The 9,149-nt window shown below is 72.8% G+C and overlaps 1 protein-coding gene across 1 annotated transcript in view; it reads right to left on the reverse strand.

Moving 5' to 3' along the window:
* Positions 1–8,911, reverse strand: part of C2H10orf67 (chromosome 2 C10orf67 homolog) — a 168,865-nt gene extending 159,954 nt beyond the window's left edge. Inside the window, exon 1 of the mRNA XM_043509453.1 lies at positions 8,698–8,911. The gene's annotated coding sequence lies outside the window, so the exon portion shown is untranslated. The remainder of the gene's footprint in view (positions 1–8,697) is intronic.
* Between the last annotated feature and the right edge of the window lie 238 nt (positions 8,912–9,149).

Here is a 9,149-nt window from a genome sequence, read left to right on the forward strand (position 1 = left end):
CCCCAGCCCTCCCCTTCCAGCTCCCCCGCCTCCCTCAGCTGCCCCCCCAGCTCCTCCCCTTCCAGCTCCCCCACCTCCCTCAGCTGCCCCCCAGCTCCTCCTCCAGGTGCCTCGCCTCCCTCAGCTGCCCCGCAGCTCCTCCCCTTCCAGCTCCCCCACCAGCCCCCCAGCTCCTCCCATTCCAGCTCCCCCGCCTACCCCACCAGCCCCCAACTCCTACCCTTCCAGCTCCCCCTCCTCCCTCAGCTGCCCCCCAGCTCCTTCCCTTCCAGCTCCCCCGCCTATCCCAGCTGCCCCCCAGCTCCTCACCTTCCAGCTCCCCCACCTCCCTCAGCTGCCCCCCAGCTCCTCCTCCAGGTGCCTCGCCTCCCTCAGCTGCCCCCCAGCTCCTCCCCTTCCAGCTCCCCCGCCTACGTCAGCTACCCCCCCAGCTCCTCCCCTTCCAGCTCCCCCGCCTATCTCAGCTGCCCCCCCAGCTCCTCCTCCAGGTGCCCCGCCTCCCTCAGTTGCCCCCCAGCTCCTCCCCTTCCAGCTCCCCCGCCTTCTTCACCTGCCCCCCCAGCTCCTCCCCTTCCAGCTCCTCGCCTCCCTCAGCTGCCCCCCAGCTCCTCCCTTTCAGCTCCCCGCCTCCCTAGCTGCCCCCCCGCTCTCCCCCTCCAGCTCCCCCGCCTCCCTCAGCTGCCCCCACGCTTCCTCCCCTCCAGCTCCCCCGCCTCCCTCAACTGCCCCCCCGCTCCTCCCCTTGCAGCTCCCACCTCCCTCAGCTGCCCTCAGACCTCCTCCAGTGCCTCGTCCCTCAGCTGTCCCGCAGCGCCTCCCCTTCCAGCTCCCCCGCCTACCTCAGCTGCCCCCCAGCTCCTCCCTTTGCAGCTCCCCCACCTCCCTCAGCTGCCCCCAGCTCCTCCCCTTCCAGCTCCCCCCCTACCCACCAGCCCCCAGCTCCTCCCCTTCCAGCTCCCCCGCCTCCCTCAGCTGCCCCCCAGCTCCTCCCCTTCCAGCTCCCCGCCTTCCTCAGCTGCCCCCCAGCTCCTCCCCTCCAGCTCCCCTGCCTCCGTCAGCTGCCCCCCCAGCTCCGCCCCTTGCAGCTCCCCCGCCTCCCTCAGTTGCCCCCCAGCTCCTCCTCTTCCACCTCCCTCGCCTCCCTCAGCTGCCCCCCAGCTCCTCCCCTTCCACCTCCCTCGCCTCCCTCAGCTGCCCCCCAGCTCCGCCCCTTCCACCTCCCTCGCCTCCCTCAGCTGCCCCCCAGCTCCTCCCCTTCCACCTCCCTCGCCTCCCTCAGCTGCCCCCCAGCTCCTCCTCTTCCACCTCCCTCGCCTCCCTCAGCTGCCCCCCAGCTCCTCCCTTTGCAGCTCCCCCGCCTCCCTCAGCTGCCCCCCAGCTCCTCCCCTTCCAGCTCCCCCGCCTCCCTCAGCTGCCCCCCAGCTCCTCCCCTTCCAGCTCCCCGCCTCCCTCAGCTGCCCCCCAGCTCCTCCCCTTCCAGCTCCCCCGCCTCCCTCAGCTGCCCCCCAGCTCCTCCGCCTACCCCAGCTGCCCCCCAGCTCCTCGCCTTCCAGCTCCCCCACCTACCTCAGCTGCCCCCGCAGCTCCTCCTCCAGGTGCCCCGCCTCCCTCAGCTGCCCCCCAGCTCCTCCACCTCCCTCCCCTGCCCCCCTAGCTCCTCCCCTTCCATCTCCCCCGCCTCCCTCAGCTGCCCCCCAGCTCCTCCCCTTCCAGCTCCCCCGCCTCCCTCAGCTGCCCCCCCAGCTCCTCCCCTTCCAGCTCCCTCGCCTCCCTCAGCTGCCCCCCAGCTCCTCCCCTTCCAGCTCCCCGCCTCCCTCAGCTGCCCCCCAGCTCCTCCCCTTCCAGGTCCCCCGCCTCCCTCAGCTGCCCCCCAGCTCCTCCCCTTCCAGCTCCCCCGCCTCCCTCAGCTGCCCCCGCAGCTCCTCCTCCAGGTGCCCCGCCTCCCTCAGCTGCCCCCCAGCTCCTCCGCCTCCCTCCCCTGCCCCCTAGCTCCCCCTTTGCAGCTCCCCCGCCTCCCTCAGCTGCCCCCCAGCTCCTCCCCTTCCAGCTCCCCCGCCTCCCTCAGCTGCCCCCCAGCTCCTCCCCTTGCAGCTCCCCCACCTCCCTCAGCTGCCCCCCAGCTCCTCCTCCAGGTGCCTCGCCTCCCTCAGCTGCCCCCCCAGCTCCTCCCCTTCCAGCTCCCCCACCAGCCCCCCAGCTCCTCCCCTTCCAGCTCCCCCGCCTACCCCACCAGCCCCCCAACTCCTACCCTTCCAGCTCCCCCTCCTCCCTCAGCTGCCCCCCCCAGCTCCTTCCCTTCCAGCTCCCCCGCCTATCCCAGCTGCCCCCCAGCTCCTCACCTTCCAGCTCCCCCACCTCCCTCAGCTGCCCCCCAGCTCCTCCTCCAGGTGCCTCGCCTCCCTCAGCTGCTCCCCTTCCAGCTCCCCCGCCTACGTCAGCTACCCCCAGCTCCTCCCCTTCCAGCTCCCCCGCATATCTCAGCTGCCCCCCCCAGCTCCTCCTCCAGGTGCCCCGCTACCTCAGTTGCCCCCCAGCTCCTCCCCTTCAGCTCCCGCCTTCTTCACTGACCCCCCCCGCTCCTCCCTTCAGCTCCCTCGCCTCCCTCAGCTGCCCCGCTCCTCCTTTCCAGCTCCCCCCGCTCCCTCAGCTGCCCCCCGCTCCTCCCCCTCAAGCTCCCCCGCCTCCTCAGCTGCCCCCCGCTCCTCCCCCTCCAGATCCCCGCCTCCCTCAGCTGCCCCCCCGCTCCTCCCTTGCAGCTCCCCACCTCCCTCAGCTGCCCCTCAGCTCCTCCTCCAGGTGCCTCGCCTCCCTCAGCTGCCCCGCAGCTCCTCCCCTTCCAGCTCCCCCGCCTACCTCAGCTGCCCCCCAGCTCCTCCCTTTGCAGCTCCCCCACCTCCCTCAGCTGCCCCCCAGCTCCTCCCCTTCCAGCTCCCCCGCCTACCCCACCTGCCCCCCAGCTCCTCCCCTTCCAGCTCCCCCGCCTCCCTCAGCTGCCCCCCAGCTCCTCCCCTTCCAGCTCCCCGCCTTCCTCAGCTGCCCCCCAGCTCCTCCCCCTCCAGCTCCCCTGCCTCCGTCAGCTGCCCCCCCCAGCTCCGCCCCTTGCAGCTCCCCCGCCTCCCTCAGTTGCCCCCCCAGCTCCTCCTCTTCCACCTCCCTCGCCTCCCTCAGCTGCCCCCCAGCTCCTCCCCTTCCACCTCCCTCGCCTCCCTCAGCTGCCCCCCAGCTCCGCCCCTCCACCTCCCTCGCCTCCCTCAGCTGCCCCCCCAGCTCCTCCCCTTCCACCTCCCCGCCTCCCTCAGCTGCCCCCAAGCTCTCTCTTCACCTCCTCGCTCCCTCAGCTGCCCCCCAGCTCCTCCCTTGCAGCTCCCCCGCCTCCCTCAGCGGCCCCCCAGCTCCTCCCCTTCCAGCTCTCCGCCTACCTCAGCTGCCCCCAGCTCCCCCTTCCAGCTCCCCCGCCTCCCTCAGCTGCCCCCAAGCTCTCCGTCCAGCTCCCCCGCCTCCCTCAGCTGCCCCCCCAGCTCCTCCGCCTACCCCAGCTGCCCCCCAGCTCCTCGCCTTCCAGCTCCCCCACCTACCTCAGCTGCCCCCGCAGCTCCTCCTCCAGGTGCCCCGCCTCCCTCAGCTGCCCCCCCAGCTCCTCCACCTCCCTCCCCTGCCCCCCTAGCTCCTCCCCTTCCATCTCCCCCGCCTCCCTCAGCTGCCCCCCAGCTCCTCCCCTTCCAGCTCCCACGCCTATCTCAGCTGCCCCCCAGCTCCTCCCCTTCCAGCTCCCTCGCCTCCCTCAGCTGCCCCCCAGCTCCTCCCCTTCCAGCTCCCGCACCTCCCTCAGCTGCCCCCCAGCTCCTCCCCTTCCAGCTCCCCCGCCTCCCTCAGCTGCCCCCCAGCTCCTCCCCTTCCAGGTCCCCCGCCTCCCTCAGCTGCCCCCGCAGCTCCTCCTCCAGGTGCCCCGCCTCCCTCAGCTGCCCCCCCAGCTCCTCCGCCTCCCTCCCCTGCCCCCTAGCTCCTCCCCTTCCAGCTCCCCCGCCTCCCTCAGCTGCCCCCCAGCTCCTCCCCTTCCAGCTCCCCCGCCTCCCTCAGCTGCCCCCCCAGCTCCTCCCCTTGCAGCTCCCCCACCTCCCTCAGCTGCCCCCCAGCTCCTCCTCCAGGTGCCTCGCCTCCCTCAGCTGCCCCGCAGCTCCTCCCCTTCCAGCTCCCCCACCAGCCCCCCAGCTCCTCCCCTTCCAGCTCCCCCGCCTACCCCACCAGCCCCCCAACTCCTACCCTTCCAGCTCCCCCTCCTCCCTCAGCTGCCCCCCAGCTCCTTCCCTTCCAGCTCCCCCGCCTATCCCAGCTGCCCCCCAGCTCCTCACCTTCCAGCTCCCCCACCTCCCTCAGCTGCCCCCCAGCTCCTCCTCCAGGTGCCTCGCCTCCCTCAGCTGCTCCCCAGCTCCTCCCCTTCCAGCTCCCCCGCCTACGTCAGCTACCCCCCCAGCTCCTCCCCTTCCAGCTCCCCCGCCTATCTCAGCTGCCCCCCCCCAGCTCCTCCTCCAGGTGCCCCGCCTCCCTCAGTTGCCCCCCAGCTCCTCCCCTTCCAGCTCCCCCGCCTTCTTCACCTGCCCCCCAGCTCCTCCCCTTCCAGCTCCCTCGCCTCCCTCAGCTGCCCCCCAGCTCCTCCCTTTCCAGCTCCCCCGCCTCCCTCAGCTGCCCCCCCGCTCCTCCCCCTCCAGCTCCCCCGCCTCCCTCAGCTGCCCCCCGCTCCTCCCCCTCCAGCTCCCCCGCCTCCCTCAGCTGCCCCCCCGCTCCTCCCCTTGCAGCTCCCCCACCTCCCTCAGCTGCCCCTCAGCTCCTCCTCCAGGTGCCTCGCCTCCCTCAGCTGTCCCGCAGCTCCTCCCCTTCCAGCTCCCCCGCCTACCTCAGCTGCCCCCCAGCTCCTCCCTTTGCAGCTCCCCCACCTCCCTCAGCTGCCCCCCAGCTCCTCCCCTTCCAGCTCCCCCGCCTACCCCACCAGCCCCCCAGCTCCTCCCCTTCCAGCTCCCCCGCCTCCCTCAGCTGCCCCCCAGCTCCTCCCCTTCCAGCTCCCCGCCTTCCTCAGCTGCCCCCCAGCTCCTCCCCCTCCAGCTCCCCTGCCTCCGTCAGCTGCCCCCCCAGCTCCGCCCCTTGCAGCTCCCCCGCCTCCCTCAGTTGCCCCCCAGCTCCTCCTCTTCCACCTCCCTCGCCTCCCTCAGCTGCCCCCCAGCTCCTCCCCTTCCACCTCCCTCGCCTCCCTCAGCTGCCCCCCAGCTCCGCCCCTTCCACCTCCCTCGCCTCCCTCAGCTGCCCCCCAGCTCCTCCCCTTCCACCTCCCTCGCCTCCCTCAGCTGCCCCCCAGCTCCTCCTCTTCCACCTCCCTCGCCTCCCTCAGCTGCCCCCCAGCTCCTCCCTTTGCAGCGCCCCCGCCTCCCTCAGCTGCCCCCCAGCTCCTCCCCTTCCAGCTCCCCCGCCTACCTCAGCTGCCCCCCAGCTCCTCCCCTTCCAGCTCCCCCGCCTCCCTCAGCTGCCCCCCAGCTCCTCCCCTTCCAGCTCCCCCGCCTCCCTCAGCTGCCCCCCAGCTCCTCCGCCTACCCCAGCTGCCCCCCAGCTCCTCGCCTTCCAGCTCCCCCACCTACCTCAGCTGCCCCCGCAGCTCCTCCTCCAGGTGCCCCGCCTCCCTCAGCTGCCCCCCCCAGCTCCTCCACCTCCCTCCCCTGCCCCCCTAGCTCCTCCCCTTCCATCTCCCCCGCCTCCCTCAGCTGCCCCCCAGCTCCTCCCCTTCCAGCTCCCCCGCCTATCTCAGCTGCCCCCCCAGCTCCTCCCCTTCCAGCTCCCTCGCCTCCCTCAGCTGCCCCCCAGCTCCTCCCCTTCCAGCTCCCCGCCTCCCTCAGCTGCCCCCCAGCTCCTCCCCTTCCAGGTCCCCCGCCTCCCTCAGCTGCCCCCCAGCTCCTCCCCTTCCATGTCCCCCGCCTCCCTCAGCTGCCCCCGCAGCTCCTCCTCCAGGTGCCCCGCCTCCCTCAGCTGCCCCCCCAGCTCCTCCGCCTCCCTCCCCTGCCCCCTAGCTCCTCCCTTTGCAGCTCCCCCGCCTCCCTCAGCTGCCCCCCAGCTCCTCCCCTTCCAGCTCCCCCGCCTCCCTCAGCTGCCCCCCCAGCTCCTCCCCTTGCAGCTCCCCCACCTCCCTCAGCTGCCCCCCAGCTCCTCCTCCAGGTGCCTCGCCTCCCTCAGCTGCCCCGCAGCTCCTCCCCTTCCAGCTCCCCCACCAGCCCCCCAGCTCCTCCCCTTCCAGCTCCCCCGCCTACCCCACCAGCCCCCCAACTCCTACCCTTCCAGCTCCCCCTCCTCCCTCAGCTGCCCCCCAGCTCCTTCCCTTCCAGCTCCCCCGCCTATCCCAGCTGCCCCCCAGCTCCTCACCTTCCAGCTCCCCCACCTCCCTCAGCTGCCCCCCAGCTCCTCCTCCAGGTGCCTCGCCTCCCTCAGCTGCTCCCCAGCTCCTCCCCTTCCAGCTCCCCCGCCTACGTCAGCTACCCCCCCAGCTCCTCCCCTTCCAGCTCCCCCGCCTATCTCAGCTGCCCCCCCCAGCTCCTCCTCCAGGTGCCCCGCCTCCCTCAGTTGCCCCCAGCTCCTCCCCTTCCAGCTCCCCCGCCTTCTTCACCTGCCCCCCCAGCTCCTCCCCTTCCAGCTCCCTCGCCTCCCTCAGCTGCCCCCCAGCTCCTCCCTTTCCAGCTCCCCCGCCTCCCTCAGCTGCCCCCCCGCTCCTCCCCCTCCAGCTCCCCCGCCTCCCTCAGCTGCCCCCCCGCTCCTCCCCCTCCAGCTCCCCCGCCTCCCTCAGCTGCCCCCCCGCTCCTCCCCTTGCAGCTCCCCCACCTCCCTCAGCTGCCCCTCAGCTCCTCCTCCAGGTGCCTCGCCTCCCTCAGCTGTCCCGCAGCTCCTCCCCTTCCAGCTCCCCCGCCTACCTCAGCTGCCCCCCAGCTCCTCCCTTTGCAGCTCCCCCACCTCCCTCAGCTGCCCCCCAGCTCCTCCCCTTCCAGCTCCCCCGCCTACCCCACCAGCCCCCCAGCTCCTCCCCTTCCAGCTCCCCCGCCTCCCTCAGCTGCCCCCCAGCTCCTCCCCTTCCAGCTCCCCCGCCTTCCTCAGCTGCCCCCCAGCTCCTCCCCCCCAGCTCCCCGCCTCCCTCAGCTGCCCCCCCAGCTCCTACCCTTGCAGCTCCCCCGCCTCCCTCAGTTGCCCCCCAGCTCCTCCCCTTCCACCTCCCTCGCCTCCCTCAGCTGCCCCCCAGCTCCTCCCCTTCCACCTCCCTCGCCTCCCTCAGCTGCCCCCCAGCTCCGCCCCTTCCACCTCCCTCGCCTCCCTCAGCTGCCCCCCAGCTCCGCCCCTTCCACCTCCCTCGCCTCCCTCAGCTGCCCCCCAGCTCCTCCCCTTCCACCTCCCTCGCCTCCCTCAGCTGCCCCCCAGCTCCTCCTCTTCCACCTCCCTCGCCTCCCTCAGCTGCCCCCCAGCTCCTCCCTTTGCAGCTCCCCCGCCTCCCTCAGCTGCCCCCCAGCTCCTCCCCTTCCAGCTCTCCCGCCTACCTCAGCTGCCCCCCAGCTCCTCCCCTTCCAGCTCCCCCGCCTCCCTCAGCTGCCCCCCAGCTCCTCCCCTTCCAGCTCCCCCGCCTCCCTCAGCTGCCCCCCAGCTCCTCCGCCTACCCCAGCTGCCCCCCAGCTCCTCGCCTTCCAGCTCCCCCACCTACCTCAGCTGCCCCCGCAGCTCCTCCTCCAGGTGCCCCGCCTCCCTCAGCTGCCCCCCCAGCTCCTCCGCCTCCCTCCCCTGCCCCCCTAGCTCCTCCCCTTCCATCTCCCCCGCCTCCCTCAGCTGCCCCCCAGCTCCTCCCCTTCCAGCTCCCCCGCCTACCTCAGCTGCCCCCCCAGCTCCTCCCCTTCCAGCTCCCTCGCCTCCCTCAGCTGCCCCCCAGCTCCTCCCCTTCCAGCTCCCCGCCTCCCTCAGCTGCCCCCCAGCTCCTCCCCTTCCAGGTCCCCCGCCTCCCTCAGCTGCCCCCCAGCTCCTCCCCTTCCAGGTCCCCCGCCTCCCTCAGCTGCCCCCGCAGCTCCTCCTCCAGGTGCCCCGCCTCCCTCAGCTGCCCCCCCAGCTCCTCCGCCTCCCTCCCCTGCCCCCTAGCTCCTCCCTTTGCAGCTCCCCCGCCTCCCTCAGCTGCCCCCCAGCTCCTCCCCTTCCAGCTCCCCCGCCTCCCTCAGCTGCCCCCCAGCTCCTCCCCTTGCAGCTCCCCCACCTCCCTCAGCTGCCCCCCAGCTCCTCCTCCAGGTGCCTCGCCTCCCTCAGCTGCCCCGCAGCTCCTCCCCTTCCAGCTCCCCCACCTACCCCACCAGCCACCCAGCTCCTCCCCTTCCAGCTCCCCCTCCTCCCTCAGCTGCCCCCCAGCTCCTCCCCTTCCAGCTCCCCCACCTCCCTCAGCTGCCCCCCAGCTCCTCCTCCAGGTGCCTCGCCTCCCTCAGCTGCCCCCCAGCTCCTCCCCTTCCAGCTCCCCCGCGTACCCCAGCTGCCCCCCAGCTCCTCCCCCACCAGCCCCCCAGCTCCTCCCCTTCCAGCTCCCCCGCCTCCCTCAGCTCCTCCCCCCCCAAGCTCCCTCAGCTCCCATCCGGCTCCTCCCCCTGCAGCTCCCCGTGTTCACCCCACCGAGCTGCGAGCTGCCAGCCCTCCCCGGGACTCTCTTACCGGCAGTCGGCCTCCAGCTCCTCCAGGCAACAGGGCAGCGCCAGGGGCTCTAGGATGTGCGGAGACAGGCTGAGCTTCCGCCCGGCCGAGATGCTGCTCATGGCCGGGCGCGGAGGCTCCTGCCGCGTCTCCGGTCGAGGGTCGGGGAGCGCCGCAAGAAAGGAGCCAAGCGTCCGATACCATGGCAACTAGCGCCCCGCCTCTCCTCCTGGACCATTATTAACTGGAGGCCGGAGAAGTGACGCCACTTCCGGTAACACTGCGGGGCGAGTGGAGAAGGGGCTCCTGAAAAGTCGGGCTCTGAGCTGCGGTGACGCAATCTATGGCAGCCGCCTTCTAGCTACTAAGTTCCCGCACTTCACCCCACAGAGTTACTCCCCCACCCCTCTCCGGGACACTCGCAATAACCCCCTCCCCCACACGTCCACCCGCCCTTCCATTTAACCTCCGTG

Source organism: Dermochelys coriacea, chromosome 2 (genome assembly GCF_009764565.3).
Source record: "Dermochelys coriacea isolate rDerCor1 chromosome 2, rDerCor1.pri.v4, whole genome shotgun sequence".
Classification (NCBI taxonomy): domain Eukaryota; kingdom Metazoa; phylum Chordata; order Testudines; family Dermochelyidae; genus Dermochelys; species Dermochelys coriacea.